General features: G+C 30.0%; 1 long non-coding RNA gene across 1 annotated transcript; it reads left to right on the top strand.

Annotated features, from left to right (window-relative positions):
* The first annotated feature begins 17,557 nt into the window (after positions 1 to 17,557).
* On the top strand, positions 17,558 to 18,549 carry LOC133320102 (uncharacterized). The gene is made up of 2 exons (XR_009753558.1): positions 17,558 to 17,760; positions 18,255 to 18,549. It is a non-coding gene; the product is annotated as an uncharacterized LOC133320102 (long non-coding RNA).
* The last annotated feature ends 983 nt before the right edge of the window (positions 18,550 to 19,532 follow it).

Here is a 19,532-nt window from a genome sequence, read left to right as displayed (position 1 = left end):
GTAGAGGTGCTATGTAATTTTCCTCACTGTATTATTTATTGGAATTTAGTTTCGCTTAATTGTTAAAAAAAGTTACATGATATTAAAAATTTAATAAGAATTATTTGAAATAAATATTTATTGCAATGTCTACAATATCAGCCAGAAGCTATGGTGTCCATTGTTTCAGAATTTGTTGAATTTCATTTCGTATATTTTCATGCCAGCGTATAAGTCACCGTATAAGTCAGAGCACAAAACCAAAGTGAAGGGGTAATTACATTTTAAATATATTTTATTTGTTTTGTATTTGAATTTAAGTCCAAGATACTCTTGTCAAAATTTTATATGGAATAACAATTTCCTTAGATATTTATGTGTCATAATAACATATGAAAAATTACTTGTCTAGTTTTGTAGTTTAAAGTAAAATGTGAGGAAAAAGGAAAGTTTCAAACACATATCGCAGGACAACAAAATATACAATTTTGAAAAAAGTTATATTTACAATAAGAACGGCTATTCCACATTGAAGTGTATTTTATTTTCGAAAAAAAAAATGTAATCATTAACGGAAATTAAAAAACCTATTTAATATCTGGTTATATGATGTATTACAAACTAATGTAGGTTTTAGTTTCTCTTAGTTGTATAAGTGTCAACAAAACATTTTATATCTTGATTTTTTCTTAGAAAAAGACCAAAAATTTTAGTTAAACGAGCAGAGTTATTTGATTTACGATTTTCTTTATCTTGTAACAAAAAATATTAACCTGAACTATAAAACAAAGTGTGTTTGTTTTATATAAAAATGTTCGTCGGTTAATGATATGTGGCAAATTTATTTAATTTTATGATGTTATTTCTAAAAGTTTAATAAAATGAGTTTCTTATTATAACACAATATTGCTATATAAAAATTAATGTCAATATCAACTCCAGTGCTAGGTCAGCAATAGAAATATTTATGGTTTATACGCCACTAGTCATGTTAATATATTAAGTTCCTTGCGGCTGGGATCCTTGTTTTTCAGTTTAACTATATATAACTTGGTGTGGTATTTAGGATTTCCCTGAGCAGAAAAAATTTTAAGCGTTTTTAGGTGTTACAACAAGCAACTGAATACGAGGTTAGTTCCTATAAAGTGACGGTTTCGAAATACATCACCGTTGAAAGCGTTCCTAATGTTTCATTAACAATATTTTGATTTTAGATGAAGGTCGTAGTCACAAGCAAAACCTGAGATCGATGTTATTCTTCGAATTATTAGTTTTATAACAATCTTAATCTAAATAAAATAATTTCATACTTGAATTGAATTGAGAACTTCTTAATTATCTAATATCTAACCTTAACTGTCAAAAATGACGTCATACATTAAAGTGACGGAACATTAAAACATCATGAGGTTGTTCCCTACAAAACATGTTCAAGCGTTTTTAAAAATACACATCAACGAAAGTGAAATTGTCTCATGACCGTTATTTAAACTTGAAACACGAAATAAAAGCTAATATCAAATTTTTTTAAAATATATTTTCTAGTTTATACTGATCGATTCTACTGCCAATAGTTGCAATTTTAGAAAAAAAAAAAATGTATAAACAAATATAAAAATGCAAACGCGTTATTGAGCTTTTTTTAAAAAAAATTTTACTTTCAAAATATTTTTCTTGATTTCGACTTAAAGGTTTAATGGGATTTAACTTTCGTGGATTTGTTCCATGAATTTTCAAGTCCTAGAACTTTAGATTATTTTGTCTCCTATTGCTATGATAGCGAAAATAAGAAATTAATTTTTCTAAAATGGATCCAAAAAATAAAATTGTTTTTCTGTTAACTGACATATATATATGTCAATTCAGAAATGCACATTTTATTCATATTAGTAAATATAAATCTACAAATAAAACAATTCACTGTCCGCGTAATTGTTTCGGCAATTACTACAGCTTAATCGTAATGGAAAGATAAATATTATATACATAGCTACAATAAATTACAGTTAATGAGTTAGGCTCAGAACCTTTCGAGTTTCCCTCATATATCATGATCTAAGCACCAGATGTTATTGAGAAGTTATCGAAACCTTATAAATAGAATTTAAACAAAATAGCTACGTAATTCCCTTTATTAGCCGTGGTCTAAACCTGAGATGCGGTTAATGGGACCTTTTTAGTTATATTTAAAAGGAATTAGGAAAATCACCAATTATTTAAAATTATATTTAGTATTTAAAAATATATTAAAAAATTATGTTGATAAAATTTATGTTAAAATATTAATTTTTTTGCTAAATTCATAATTTAAGAGTATCTAACATCAGATATATATTTTTTCATGAAATTAAGGACTCATTAATAACTGTCACGTCAAAATCACGCTCATGACGACCGCCGTTACTTACAACTATGACGTAACCAAAGATAAGTCTTAATAATAGCAGAACGGGTGGAAGCAAAAATGTAGACATTACTCTTTAACGAACAAAGAAATCAAGCCTGTCACATATATGACTTTAACAAATTGTGAAAGAAAATTCGCTAAATTGCTTTTCCAAACACTAAAGCAACCATAGTCATTTCTTACCTTTAGTTGGCATCATAAAATGTAATTCGTAGAGCAAATTAGTCTTCAAACTCCATAACTTGTATATGTGATAAGATACAAAATATTTTGACATAAATATACCCCACGGCGTATTCCAGCAATCGGGTGAGCCATTAAGATATCGCAGTGTGCGCTTAAAGAACGTTAATCAAAGAGGTCCGGAGACTTGACATCAACTATCGATCCACGACACGCAAAGTCATTTGCAAACGGATTTTAAACCTTTGAACATTTGTTTGTGGGTTGAATCGAAGGTCTTTTGTATTTCGTGTGTTCGTGATATTTTTAATGAGGCGTTTTACAGATATGTAGATTGTAATGTAAAATACGTCTCTAAAAATATTCATTATTTGAAAAACAAACTAGTATTCATTTTTATTATAAATATTTTTGATTGAAGGAAGAAAAACTTAAATAAACATAATAATAATTGTATATTACAGGATTATTTGAAAATCCAACTTCAAGAATCTCTTTTCAGTTTTCAGTATGAAATAAATCGCCTTGCAATATAAATATATCAAAAATGTGAACAAATTCGTACTGATATAAATTCCTTGTAGTTTTATATCTGTCAGTGAGTCCTGTCATCTGGCCGTTCATGCTTCTGATAACAAGTATGTACGAACAGAGTAAAAAAAGATCTAAAACAAAAATTCAAATAAAATTTCTTTATATCTTTTAATTATTACGAAATAAAATATACAAAGTAAATAATTTTTTAACTTAAAATAAAAAAAATATCTGGTATGAATGCATTGATGATTTTTTATTATACTCGATAATTACTAGATGTAAAATGGGTGTGAGTTGTAATTATTGTAAAGTAGGAGCTGATAGAAAATTTATTAAAAACAGAACCAAAAAAACGATTGTTTTGATAACTTTATTTATATAAACACAGCTAACTAGTTTGTAATTAAATAAAAAAATGCTATGATTATAATGACACATCAATTTGGATTAATACAATATCAATATTTTGGTTAATACACCAGAATTTTAAATTACCGTGATCGCTCACAGTTTATTGATGCTATTTCAGGTTCACAATAGTTCACCTTTCTATTTTAAAAGGTAGTATTCAATAGTAATAAAGCAGATATATTTTTTTTATCTCGACTTTAATTAAATCCGGTAGATATTTGAATAGGATTATCAAAATTACATTACTGCTGCAGTGTCGTAAGTGTCGTAGCACGATAAAAATTTTTGTAATCTTGATTAAAAACCAGGAAACATTTAATTTATTTCATCAGATCAATATATACATCTTTTAAATCCTAAGATAAATATATTTGTCCAAATCTTCTTAGTCCTTAATATAAAGAAAGAGACTTACTTATTCATCTTTATCGTTAAACTTTTATTATGTTAATCTAAGAAATTTAAAACTTTGGATTATATTAAAAATACTTTCAGAATTCACAATGTTTTTTTCACTTTTTTAAGTCATAAACCCTATAACAAAAACCATAGTGTAGTTTGAAACGCTATAAGTTGTGGGCGTTAAGATTGGGGCCTAAATTGAATCAGGGGAATGAACTGAAAGTAGAGCAAACAAAAAGGTATCGGAATCGCGAACGTACCAATAAAAATCTATTTTTCTAGCAGTTTTTTTTATTTCACTGCTTTAAGTTCTACTCTTACGTATTCGGACTAAAACATTTATAAGGTACAATAATCAAATTGCTCTATAAATAAAACGAATCATTCTACTACAATAATACATATAATCATATGCTGATTCCATGCTGAGTTTAATTTCTTTTGTTGTTTTAACCACACTTAAACAAATTAAAAGAAGTTTTGAATTCGTATATTACAATGAATATAAATCGACTTCTTCTATTATTTAATATTTAAAATAAATACAGTTAAAAAAACATATCACAGAGAAAAACACGTAAGATCTTTCCCTTAAATATAACCTGAAAAGGAATACCCAGGCTGGTTGAAAGTCCTATATAATGACGTACTCGCTATCCATCCCTCAAGCCTCTTATTCTGCGTAAGGGTTCAAAAACATCTTTACTAAACAAGCAACATTTTAGTAACAAGGCACGTTTTTGTTTCATTTACTTCATCCACTGTTAGAGCAGAAATTTAATGTAAACACACATTAATAAATTAAACATAATATTAAATAATGTTGTCATTAATTTATAATATCAATATATTTTAATATGTTTTATAACAATAGCTAACTATATTTTTATTGCCTAACAAAAAATTGTTTGGCGTTTTAATTACCCTATTAACGATCAGTTGATAAACCAACATCGGAATACAAATATACTTTGCTGTTGGCGCGTTATGTGTAATAATTATTCGTGTATGTATTAATGTGTATTGATATTTTCTAGTTCGTGCTGACAATGTAAGAAAAATAACTCCCTACAATGTAGTTCGGGATTCGGAAGCAATGTGATCTATGGTTACGAATGATGTATTTTATATAAAAGCTATGATGTAGTACTTACTTTACAGTTCTACTTAACGCAGTAGATATTTTGTATATTTTGACATGATAAAATTTCATATGAGACATCCTTTCAATAGCACGTGTACCATAAAATTATTTTATTCCTGATGAATTCATACTTCAAACATCGTGTAAAAATATTTATATTAAAACAGACCCGACAAGTAAAGTTTTAACTGATACAAAATTTTTAATACATAAACATATTTCTTAACTTACTATTTGTATTGTCCATGAGATAACGTACGTCCGAGTCTTTCCGCATACTGAAAATTAAACGCCCACTATTTACTACAGAATTGTTGATCTCCTCATGTCACTTACTGGATATGTATAACATAACATTCTTGTTTTCACAGTCAATAAAAATATATTATTTTTTAGTATAAAATTTTCTATAAAGAAATGAAGGTGAGAAAGTCTAAAGAATTATTAATAGAGAAATAGAAAATATTTGATAAAGCGTTTTATTCGACGATTAATATATTTGACAGAAATGTCCAGGGAATATTTAATAATTTAACAGCCTACTACTACATCAAAGTGTTTATATTACTATTCATTGAATTTGTTATAGCGAATTATTAAAATTTTCAATAAATACTACTCGAGCTTTTGGATCAGGAACAAAATTATAAATGATGCATATTGTGTAAATTATTATGTTAATTGATAATGTTCAAACTATCAGCTTAATGTGCACATCAACATAAAGCCTTTTGTATAAAAGTAAATCAATATATTTTTTTCTATTTATGTACAATAAAGTTGTCTTTATTAGCGAATTATATAAATTCACTTGGCCTCACTTAACATATTCATGAAAACTTTACTCCGCTTCCTTAATATTTAAGTCATAAAATCATGATTGTTATGAATCATAACTTTATGTTAGAAATAATGAGAAAAAAAAAATTACGATTAATAGTAAAAATGATTTTCATCGTATTAAATAAATGAATTAAATAAAAAAATATAATATAAAGTTCATATTTACGTCAATGTGGTCCTGTTATTCTTAAAAAAAAGAACACAAATGTTTTCAAAGGAGGGTAAAAAAGAACAGAGATATCCAATTATCAGGTCAAAAGTCCTAGATAATGATGTGCTCACCGGCCAGCCCAAGCCTCTTTGGCTCTAGAGAATTCATAAAGGTATTTCACAAAGAAACAACATCAACAGCATCACAGACAAACTTTCGTATACATTCAATTACTACGAAATTCGACTAGTAATATAAATATAATATCCAATGTTACGTAAATGGCTATTTAAAAACACAATATGTGATATGTGTTTTTAAAAAAATTCAGAGAACAAATAAATTATTATTCAGAAAGAAGACTATTTATTATAATTGTAACAAAATCTGCTAAGGTATAATAGCCCTGTCATTATTTTTAAAGCCAAATTTCATATTATTGTCGAAAACATTTTCTCTTACTTATAAATATATGTAGGTCTACTTATTTTTATAAATAAAGGAAAAATACTATCCTATAAGAAAGTTAATAAGTAGCCTGTGATAATATCTTTGTTTTTAAATATTTAAAATTTAACATGAATATACATGTACATAAAAGAAGATGAGTTAAATACAAGATTTATACAAATTATAATGGTATTTTTTATTAATACGATGTATAGTTTGAATAACATTTTTATATTAAAATATTTTAATAAAACATGTAGGACTTTAAAAATTTCAGAGTACGTATACGAGTACATTCATTTACCACAAATATCTTCTAAAGATAACTTAAAAAATATAAACACATATATATATTAACTCCTTACTTACATATAAAGGAAAACAAATTTAGCCACAATATATCACAGAATTTTGATTAATAAATAAAAACATTAAGACTTAACACAAGAACAATTTCTCTCTTAATAATTAACTGCGAATTATTTAGTGCAATAATAATAAATTTAAATTACCGACGAGGTGCTCTCCCTTAGTTAATTTCAGAGTATTCATGAGAACTGAACCAAGACTTGCCACTTCTTAAACTTTGATATTTATGTAATAAATAAATTTGTTACAGCTTTTAATGTACTTTAATCACATTCGTTAAATTGTACTTTGTAACTTTATAATTAAAGGCCATAGCGATATTATTTATATCAGTCTGAAAGTATTTTATGACCGGGTTTCTTAATTAAAATCTGCAGCCATAGCGTCGTATTATAATTTAATGTGTTTTTAATATTTTTAATTTATTATTAATATTTTAATTGGAAAGCTGATATTGTTTAATGATTTATAAGAAAATTTATTTTATTTAAATAACTTATTTGAGCTCGTTTTGCTTTGGAAAACACATTAAGACCACCGAGAAATATCTTGCTTTGAGAGTTATTCGAGAAAAGTTATTATTAAAACTTGTTCTGCAATTTAACGAGAAGTAAATGACAATTTCCTTATATAATCATTGAAGAAAATATCTTGTCAAGAGAACGTTTTCCATTGGCTATCCCATCTTTCCTTTAAACAAAGTTATATGTATCTTTTTAGCTTCTACAAGACAATCTAGATTTACTTATATATATAAATTCTGGCATAACAAATTGATAGCAATAAATATGAAGCAGAAGGAAACTATGAAAGAAATAAAAATAAATTCTGAATGAAGATCCCGAACACATTTCAAGTTCTAAATTACGTGCCATCCATAGAATTTACTATCGCAATGCGCCTCGGGGGGCTTGTAAATCTAGTTAGGCGTTTAAGGAACTATTAGTATGTAACGATCGAAGCTATTACTATAAAATACAACTTTATAAGTGCACGCTATACGTTATATATTCTCTCTTAAATTTATTTATAAATGGTTATCGAGGTAGTTCTAATAGCTAGCAATTAACTTTGTTTTCGACTTGGATGTGACTGAAGAAAATAAATAAAATGGTACAGAAAATTATTTACGTTATAATAAAAACATATTTCAGTTGTTATACGTACAGTTGGTTTGTGAATAAAGTATTCGTGATTTAACAAGGATTGTTATGAGTAGGGCCTGCTGCTGAATGTGGCTTTATTCTAGGGTCTCTCTGGAGGTTGGAGTCGATTGTTGCCCTGTTTCGGGCTACTGGCTGTTGAGGGTCAAGATTTTATAAAAAGAGACGTTGTGTGTGTTATTAACATGAGGTCACAAGGATGTGGGCGTATGTTCTAATCTAATTCCATATTATAAAATAAGTTAAAAATCTTTTTTGGTTATGATTACATGTTTAATGTTTGCGTTTATTAACTTCGCATATTAATCATTAATATTATTTTAGTGTACGTAAATTGTACACGGAGTATTCTAAACCTTTAATCCTAAAATTACAGAGAAAGGATAATGGATGGGTTAGAGATGGGTTCGGATCTACGATTTATAATTGCAAGAATCCTTAATTTATGACAAGGTATCTAAATCTTTATTTAAATTTTAACAAGACGTTATTTTACATTTTTGAGACACTATTTTTATTTAAAACAATTATATATTGGAATAATGTTTTAACACGAATTATTTATACTTTATAAAATATTTCGTCTGGTACCGCATCACGACTCTAAAATAAAAAACACTTAGAACTTACGTTTGATATTTTCGTTCTCACCTCATTATTTCTCTTTTGTATCCGAACTACGATTGTATAAAGTCCTTTGAAAATATCTTCTATTCTTAGACCGAGAGTAATAAGGTACTTAACCTTTATTCTTAGAAATAACATGCAAAAATGTTCGTTATTGACAATACACAACACATGAACACGTATTTTAGTGTTAGCAATTCACAAGATTGTTTCGTTTGTTGATTGTTTGTTATTTACACGACAAATATTGCAAATCTTTTCTTACTACTATAAATTTTTCAATTCTATTATTGATAAGTACAACAATATTATGTATATTATAATTTTATGAAGTTTTTCTTGGAATTACGCACATCCTAAGGAATTTTTAAAGTATTATCGTATAATCCATCGGTCTTAGTATTAAAACTTTTCTCGAAGACTAATTAAGGTGTTTAACTTTAATTTATATGAAATAGTTATGTAACTGAGGTTTACAATAATAAAATAATAATTGAAACAATGTGCCATACGGTTCTGGTCTAATGTGACATCAAATTGACGATAAGCGTAAAAATTTACTTTTAAAATCTACAGTGATATGATCATTTCTAAATACAGAAGAGCTTGCATTAATAACTCGTGGAAGGAAAACTAATCTACAACTTACCTCATTTCCCAGCAGAAAAGTGTCTTTTGTGTGTCAAAGCAGACCTGTGACGTCAGAGGTGAAAGTAAAGTCTAGTTCCTATGCATGTTACTACTAAGACGGCAAACTTTCTTCCATGGACTTTTGATTGCTTGTTACCCCTTCTCAGCCGGGGTATAAAACGCGTGACATAGTTTTTCTAACTTTTCTGGATTTTCAGGGAGAAGTGCAGGTACGTAATATTTCAATGGATCCCTTAACAGGCCGTGGTACCACATCATTTGAGATTTGTGAGGCACTACACACAGAACTATATCTTAGATGTGTCTCCAAGACACTAGAAACTTGATGAGTCCAAAACAACAACAGGAAAGACAGACTAACAATAAGAGTGATATGAAGTACCATTTCACATGAAAGGTTCCACAGGAAGGGGAAACGGATCCTGGGCAACAGGATTTGCAACTAATTTCCCTCATTTATACACCTTGCCGACTGGTAAACTTTACAGTTCTGTAACAGTAGTAGGGCAATGTTGTAGCATATTGGATACGTTCCTTGAGGATAATTTAAACAATATAGAGTTTCTTCTGTAATTTTCTATACATGCTATAGCTATATAAAAAAGATACAATACTCAAAGGCTTCAATAAAAAAGCACATGCGTATCACTTTTTATATTTAATTTTTTTATATTAGAATTATTACTTATTTGCTACAAGTCTGTAAAAGCTATTACATCGCCATAAAAATGAAAAATTCAACTATTTTAAGACGTTCGTTTTAATTACTATGGATTACACGAGGGTCTGATTTGGGATCAATTTAATTTATTTTAATGCGATATATCTTTGAATTATTTTTATCAAAAGAAATATTTTTTTATTGTCATTATTTCATTTAAAGCAAATCAACATAAACAATAAATCATAATTTATCTTCGTCATGTTTTTGATATCAAATTTAGTTTATAAGCTTTAAGTATGTAGGTGTTAATATTTTTCTTTGTTTGTATGTACTCAGTTTAGTTTGGCTTTAGTGCTCTTTTTGTATACGATAATTTTTAGAATTTACAGGTATTGTGTCCGAAAAGTATGTATTCATGAGTATATGGTCGCAAACTGTTTGATAAAATTACTGTTAGTTCTACTGACAAGTAAGCCATCGTTGATACATTTTTGTGATAATTTTGAAGCGTTATTCTATATTGACTAAAACTGTTCCTACAAAAAGGCTATATGCAAATCAAAAATAATTTTTTATTCAAACACACTTTAGGACAAAGAGCCTTTCATAGCGTTGAAAACGTCAGAGACGCTATTAAATGCTCTCAGATCTCGGTATAAGCGACTTTTGAAGAACCGAAAATAACGTATAATATTTTCCGCAATAATATTCCGCATTTCGAACGCACGTGAATTGAACGACTCACGTGTCGTGTGGGTTTTCATGTTAAGCGTTTGGGTATTGCAAAAGGTCGTTACTTATCAGTACGTCGGAGATGAGTTTTGAGTTAAGGATAAAATATTATTTATTTACGAGGTCACCGCTTTTCTACTTACCGAACATTTCCTTTTTCAAATAATATCGAATCTATTTCTTATTTAAATAAGCATTTGTATAATTTTGTTTATTTTACTAATTTAAATCTTAATCTTGTTTATGAAATAACATATTTTTTATAGTAACGAAACAATCGTGATTAGTATTTTTATTAAACTTACTTCGTATATAAAGGTTTGTTCGTAGTAATTTTATATATGTAACAAAAACTGTTTCCAAACTAGTTTTAAAAAATCACTTATAAACTGTGTAATAATAATAATCTTATAAAGACAGTACAGGCCTTCCAAATAAATTCGACGTATTTTTTAAACTTCCTCAACTTCCACTTGATTTATGTGCCGACGAGACTATCCCCAGATAAATTATTGTCTTCTCATCGTTGCATACATGTGAAATGTGAGAAATGGACCTATTCGCTCACCCCACTCCCCGGCCCCGCGATATCAGTGCGGTGATGAATTGCGGATCGAAGGACGCTTCAAAGTGCCTGGTTTAAGTTTGTTTACATTTTAAGAAAGATTTTCTACCGATTTATCTATAGTAAGTCTTTAAAAGAAAATTACTTCGTTATTATAATAAACTTCTACGTATGGCTTGTGTTAGTAATATTTAAAAATTGAAATCTAAATAAATATTGTGTTTATTATTCTTTTACCTACAAATGACATTTATACAAACTGTAAGTTTACAGAAATAATCAAATACATTCTTGAAATAAAACAAAAAAATTTCGGCTTTACTACCTAATCACGGGCAGACGAGTTGTGAACACAATGTCACATCTCGGCTGCGCGTGACCACGATTGATGCAAAGTAACTGAAACGTAGGAAGTATTTCATTAAAAATCCGCAAAAATTAACACTCTTGAAAATCTTAGTTCTCAAATACAATCTTATTAGATAACAAAGTCTTTATATTATGCCTTACCTCAATTCCGTTATTAGATATTGTTACACAACTTGGCTCCAGCTTGTTTTGTTTTGTATGCGGCCTTAATTGTTAACAATTATGCTAAGTATGGAACAATAGCTTCGTTTTGGCCTCAGATAATTTTACACGTCGGATATGCCTACTTATGTAAGAGTTTTATAAACTTTTGCCATTTTCCTAATTTTTTTGAATTTATAGAGTTTTTTTTCTTAAGACATTTAGACATGTGATCTGTCAAGTTGCGGAAACGACCTTTAAATCTGTCTCCGAATGAGGATACTCCTTAAACTTATAGTTCCAAAGCTCTATGTGAAATATTATGACAAATTATACAAATACTTTTGACAGTCCAGGAAACCGTTAACAACGTCTGTGGTAATTCATAATCATTACATAGCGATAAATAATTATAAATTTATCAATTTTCCAAAAGTATATAAATAAAATTTCCAGTAATACGCTATATTATCTCCACAATGGGACATATTATATCGTTTTAGTAATCGTTATTTATTAACCAGATTATTAATTGTTGTAAAATATAATAATTTAATGTGTGCCATTCCTGTGGAAATTATGGCATTCATATAGATAGCATTAAAACGCGTTAGTTACATCCTGTTTACATTTAGCATATCAACAAGAACATCAAAACTACATCCAGCATCAAAAGCTCTTGTGCATGTTTTGTACCCACTGTCGTTCTCTTTGTATTTTTTTTTCTTTTTTAAAGTTCATAACTCTAACGAACAATAACGAAACGAACATTCTTTCTCTGGCAAATCGTTTCCACATATTTATATAATTGATATCGTTGTGATGAACCCCAAAAAATTAAAGCGTATATCTCATAGTTAGTAAAGAAAAAAAATTTTCGTATTGCGTTTGATCTTTTTGTGACATATATAAAAGTAAATTTTTCTGAGTGTTTAATCGATCGTATTTATTGTGTGTCCAAACTGTCCATACCAACACAATGTAACACGTCTTGGATAAAAACTATGAGATCGTGACAACTGAAAATCTCACCGTTTTTATATGTAAGAATGATATTTATATTTTATCGTTTTTATACATCTAAATTAAGTAATTGTAACACTATGAGTATAGTATATCACAGCACAGCATACAATTGAATTATAATAAAATAAATAATAATTTTATATGTACTTTAATTCGACCCCAAAAAAAATATTAAAAAAAAATGTAAAAAAAAATATAATTTAAATAACGCAAACGCTCAAACAACTTTTTATAAGGATATTTGATTAAAAGCTTGCGAATCTATTTTGATTACACGGTACAATTATTTCCTCGTAGATTTTCGATTCTGCTCGGCAAGACATGAAAAAAATTAATCTAATCTTTTTCTTTGAAACCTATAAATTATTGTTTTTATTAATAATAATAAAATCAGAAAATATAACGCTGGGACAAAGTACATTGATTATTTGAACGAAATCTTCTGTCATATTATCATTTTGCTGTAAAATACTTAAAAAGGCTAATTTATAATTATTACAGGAACTTTATTCTTACTAATATTGTTAATATTAAATTAAATTAAATTTCAGCCAATGTTCTTTAGAACTTGAGAAGATTCTTTATAATTAATAACACTTGTTTGGTATTTTTTTTGAGTTGATAGTCTACTAATTACTAATGGTGATTAAAATATTTTAATAAAAAATTAAAAAAATTTCTTTGTGTAGAAAAGTTCCAAATTTGTAAAGGAGACAATGTGGCATGTAAAAAAAACGTTCAAAATCGGACTACTCTGCGTATCAACTAATAAGTCATGGAACATAACAACATCTAAGTGAAAACTTACCATTCTTTGTTTTTCTACCCTGAGACTATTTTATTTCCGAATTTATACGGGACGAACTTCAAATTGTTATCATGTCAAATAAATAAAAATCAAAATTTCACTACTCTAAAAAAAGTTACGGGTCATATATAAAAATATTTGACATCAATAGAAAATTCCTCCGTTTAAGAAAAATACTTTTTAAAGTAAACCATTATTTGATATATATAAATGTGTATAAAATTATTGCCTTTTTATAAAAATCGATTTTAAAGATTTGAAGAATCACACAATGCTTTAAAATAATTAAATGAATCATATACTGATCCCGGTGTTTTAATACTATTTGAATTTTACTATTAAATACCAAAGTGTAAATATTCATGAGAAATACTGTTAGCTTTTCTACAAACGGATTTATAAAGTCTTCATTACAACATCTAACATGATATGAGAGAGCTAAATTATATAAACATAGCTAAGAATGGTTCATATGGGGTGGTGCCCCAAGGAAACTAGACTACAATTGAAAATTACGCACACACACACACACACACACACACACAAGCACTCAATTGAATGATAATCAAACTTTGTTTGTTTGTTGGTTTGTTTAAAATATGGCTTTCATCTGTGCAAAGACGTGCACAGTATATTCTGCCAGTGTCGTGAAGATTGGAGGAGACGCGATCCGGGATTAACTTACAATTAAACTTGATTAATGTTGAAAGATACAGGAAGCTATGAAACTATGAAGAAAGACATCATTATGACATACATGTCAATGTCATTGTCAAATTAATCGGTAAATTGTAATTCAAACTAATCCATGATTTACACTCGCGTACGAGTCGCGGGACGAGGCACGAGACGAAACACAAGGTGACAGTTTAAATAGTCGCTCGAGAGTGTAAATTACAAACGATTCCAGTCTCTATGCACTCGTCATAAGAACGGTAATTTACACTCTCCAGCGACTATTTAAACTGTCACCTTGTGCTTTGGCTCGTGCCTCGTCTCGCGACTCGGACGCGAGTGTAAATCCCGGGGATAGAAGTAGAGTCAAAGACGTAATTAGATTAAAACTTGTTAAACGAAAAATAGGTTTATTTTGTTTTAACAATTCACGAGTTATAGTAATGAAAGGGATTTAAAACAGAAAATTGCTTTGTATCAAAAGCATCAAATTTCTGATGAATGTAACAAAATTAATTACTTTTTTGTTAAAACTTTCATTTTAAAGAAAATTAATTAGTTTTTATATGGTTTTTTTTTATATTATAACGATTTACAATGTATTTTTCGGTTAAGGAATTTTATGATGGATTTTTAAATCATGCTTAGAAATTGCATATTGAAAACTAATTTAGAAATGTTTGTAGTAAAAGTAATCTTTAAAATAGCATATGTATAAACATAGGAATATTCTGTTTTTGTTTTTTTTTTTTAATTATTTCATTATCTAGAGCTGTTAATAAAATTTCATATCTAAATACAATAAAAAATTAAAAAAGTGCGAGTCGGACTCGCCTATGAAGGGTTCCGTTGCAGCAAGTGGATGATATAATATAAAAGTTATTGTAGTGCGCTGTAACTTTGGTCAATGTTTTATAAAAAAATAACTTGGTTTTACATAGTGTTTGTATGAACGACAAAGATGTATTTGCGTTTTTTGAAAATGTATTATTTCTTAAAAACTAATAATGATATCTCGTTAAAACTAATTTTCGTTGAAAGTTTCTATTGAAATCTACAGCATATATTTTTTTCTAGCTTTCTCACTTTCTTATTTTAAAAGTTAGAGGGCGACACAAACTCATTTTTCCATTTTAGAAGGGTCTCTATTTCAAACAATTGATTTAGACGAAAAATGGTTTTAGGAACCTTAATGTCTTTTTTAAGCTCTATAAATAAACACCCATCACGTATAGTTTAACTCAAAAAAAAATTTTTTATCAGTTCCATGTATGGAGTGGTCCCCCTTAATTTTTTCAATTTATTCAAAATTCAAATAGCGGTTACCAGAATACATCAACCTACAAAGTTCAACTATGTAGGTCTAACAGTTTCGGAAATAAATGGCTGTGACATACGGACGAACAGACAGACATGACGAATCTATATGGGTTCCGTTTTTTGCCATTTGGCTGTGGAAGCCTAAAAAGGGAGTCTTATAAGTTTGACGTAGATATTTCTCTAACTGTGCGGGCGCATGTGTGAGTATCTGTACGTGTGTGTATGGGAGTATGTACATATGTGCATGCGCATGAACGTGCGTGCATGCGGTTTTTTATATAGAGAGCCGAAAATACTTACTGCCTATCTTCAGAACAAGATGCCGGGGAAGACAAACTTATTTCTTCTACCCTCTACTCCTAACCTTTCGATATCTGCGTGCTTGTGCAATTGTTAGATGAAATACAATGCGTAACGGTTGTTTAATAAAATAAAATGTAAATGCATCCCTAGATGCCTATTAATTTTACGTTTAAAGTGAATTTATGTTTTTCTGAAAACTAGGTGATTTTATTTTTACATTTTCCCGACGCTTCAATTAGTTTTCAGCAACCGTGATCACGGGCAGACTCAAAGTTGCTGTCAGTTACACTTGTTATTTGTCATCTAACATACGTATTTGTTATTTAACTAGAATCCTTGTGCAAAGCAATAGATTTATATTAAGCAAATTCATCTTTTGATAAAAATTTAGGGCATTGTGTACAAACTTAGATTTTCTTAAAACCAAATCAAAAAGTAAAAGATCGTGATAGAAGATTATATATGTGTTAAATCGCAGAGGTTTTAAATATATATACACACAATTGGAACTTCTTACGTCTGATATATATAACAATTCGAAATATTATAGTTGTCATGAAGAGTTTTGTCAGAACTAATAATTGGGTCATGACCCAAAGAACTTACTTCAAATAATCGACAAATTGTTAGGTCCTGTTATAAGTGACTGAACGGAAACTTATTAAAAATTATAAAATATATATCGGCGCAAGCAGCTTCAATGACGGATGCAACATGGAAATAACTGGCATCAATTATTATAACAACTTATTGGTCGTCGTTACTATTGTTAAAAGTAAAACGAAATCAAAGAGAATAGAACTATGTTTGAATTCTGGTTTAAATATGACGTCTGGACGCACGACAGCGGACTGCAGAGTTCAGCGAGGGCGGATCATAAAGAATGTGATTATGAAGAACCTTCGAGAAATACAAGAACATTTAGAAGATTTGAAGTTTCATTTTAAAATATCTGGAACGTACTGGAACGTACTGAAACAAGTGACATTAGAGACGTCAGCGAGGCTGGCGTCCTGTCTTTAAAACAATGAATTTGTAAAAAATCCGATATCAGAAGTGGGATCGCTCCTGTGATCAGTTACTGCCGGTCTTAGTGTATTTGTAAATCCTGATCCAGCTCAATAAAATAATCATCCGGAGAACTTGCGTAATGAAGAACGCTCCTCAGTCTTTCATGCAAATGATGTCATCAATGCAGAGCGTGACCGAACGTTTGCTACTAAAAAAAAACAAGGGATGCGATTAAAATTACTAACAAGATCATATTAATTTTATCATCTTTTGACCGCGGTGATAGTGTGTGTGTTCGGGATTGGTTCAAACGCATCTTTACGGCTGTAAATACGTACCAAATCAGTAACTACGACATTAGAATTAAAGTATTTTAAAGGAGCGAGCTAGAAAGTGTGCAGACGATTGGTTAGTTGCAACATCTACACAAGAGGCATTACGTGAGACCATAGCTAACATTTGTTATTATCCTTTTAGCTAACCTCGTGTCCATGATGTATTCTCAAGAGAACCATGAGATTCTGTAGGGAAGGCTTGTGGTACCGTGACAAGACAATTATACACCACCGATCTGGAGAGCGTGACCTCTGAGCTAATCACGTGTTACCCTTGAGCTAATCACGGGTCCTTGATGTATCCATAAGAGAACCATGAGATTCCGTAGGGATGCCTTGTGGAGCCGTGAGAAGACAAGTCTACACTACAGATGTGGAAAGCGTACTCCTGAACTAATCGCGTGTTACTCTTGAGCTAACCACAGGTCCTTGCTGTATCCTTAAGAATACCATGAGATGACGTAGGGAGGCCTTGGGAAGACTTGAGTATAAAGGTACACACTCGATCTATAAGAACTTGCATGTTTCTTATATCAAACTACTGAGACCATTGCTTTATTTAAATACGACAATAGACATACTCTTCACAGTAATATTTGCAACATGTCTGGTTAACACACGGCAGTGCCTCTACAAAAACGATGCTGTAATTCAAACGAAAGCATACTCGACTCCAAAATTCTGATCAAATACATCTATTGCAAATATAACTAATTTCTGTTCCTTTTCTGCTAACCGTGGTCATGCGTTTGAATCGTGATTCCGACGGGAATAAGGAGATCACGCCGAATTTTAATTTAATACCAACTGGTAAATGTACTCTTAAATAAAATGCAAGATCGCAGTGGTGCGTTATACAAGAATCAATTGCAAATGAAATCTCTGGGTGTAGAAAACAAATCGTAAACTATTTGCGTGGATTGAGATCGGACCTTACTATTTCAATGAATAGTTAAATAGTTATTAATGTAGAAATAATTTTCTATAGTTCCAGGTTTTGAAACGACTACTGATATATTAACCGGAGCAGATTTATTACGTGATAAGAATACATGTGGAAAATTTAGTATCCTTGCCGATGTTTTGCACATACGAACAAGTCAATTATGCTTTGACAGTTTAGATTACAATTCAACAATCAGTCCGTTTAAATCGAAGTAATGCACCAACACATTCAAAACAGGATGGTCGAGGCGGAGAGAAGATACAAAGCTAGGTTTTTGAGAGGTCGAGCTACGATTAAAAGATTCCAGAAGGGAGATATTGTAATAATAAAAATATAACCCCAGAAATCGGATATCCCTATATTTAAAATTTTGTGAACTATACAAAATCCAGAAAATAATTGAGAATGATTAATATCTTGTAAAGTGATTTTAGACAATGGATGACTTCGAAATGTGGCACATGACCAGCTACGAATGTGGCACATGACCAGCTACGAATGTGGCACATGACCAGCTACGATGAGACTTCACAGCATCTGAGGGACGACACAGAATTACTAAGCAAGCAGTTAGGTGGACGGTTCGCCTACCTAATAATTATCCGAAAACAATGCAGAGCACGCATCAGTATAACCGTATCGGCATGACTTCGGATGATGAAGCATAAATTCTTGAACCTGGCCCATCTACTCTACGAGACCTGCAACGGGTACGAGAACATTACGAAAGCTAAGCAAGAGAGAACACATCACCAGGCAGGTGCAGAGCACGCACCGCCTGCCAGAATGGCCGTATCGGCGCAAGCAGCTTCAATGACGGATGCAACATGGAAATAACTGGCATCAATTATTATAACAACTTATTGGTCGTCGTTACTATTGTTAAAAGTAAAACGAAATCAAAGAGAATAGAACTATGTTTGAATTCTGGTTTAAATATGACGTCTGGACGCACAACAGCGGACTGCAGAGTTCAGCGAGGGCGGATCATAAAGAATGTGATTATGAAGAACCTTCGAGAAATACAAGAACATTTAGAAGATTTGAAGTTTCATTTTAAAATATCTGGAACGTACTGGAACGTACTGAAACAAGTGACATTAGAGACGTCAGCGAGGCTGGCGTCCTGTCTTTAAAATAATGAATTTATAATAAAATCCGATATATATAATAATTACAAATCGTATGTCTTATACATCGACGAAATTTTGAAAGTCTTTTCCTTCAATAAGCTTACTTTATTTTGGATCCTAGGATCCGCAGCTCATCAAGGACTTGCGCGATAAAGATCCGTGTTAACGAACGTTATTTCTGAGTTAA

Source organism: Danaus plexippus, chromosome 4 (assembly GCF_018135715.1).
Source record: "Danaus plexippus chromosome 4, MEX_DaPlex, whole genome shotgun sequence".
NCBI lineage: Eukaryota > Metazoa > Arthropoda > Insecta > Lepidoptera > Nymphalidae > Danaus > Danaus plexippus.
The sequence above is the reverse complement of the archived record's forward strand: the minus strand, read 5'-3'. Positions and strand labels throughout refer to the sequence as shown.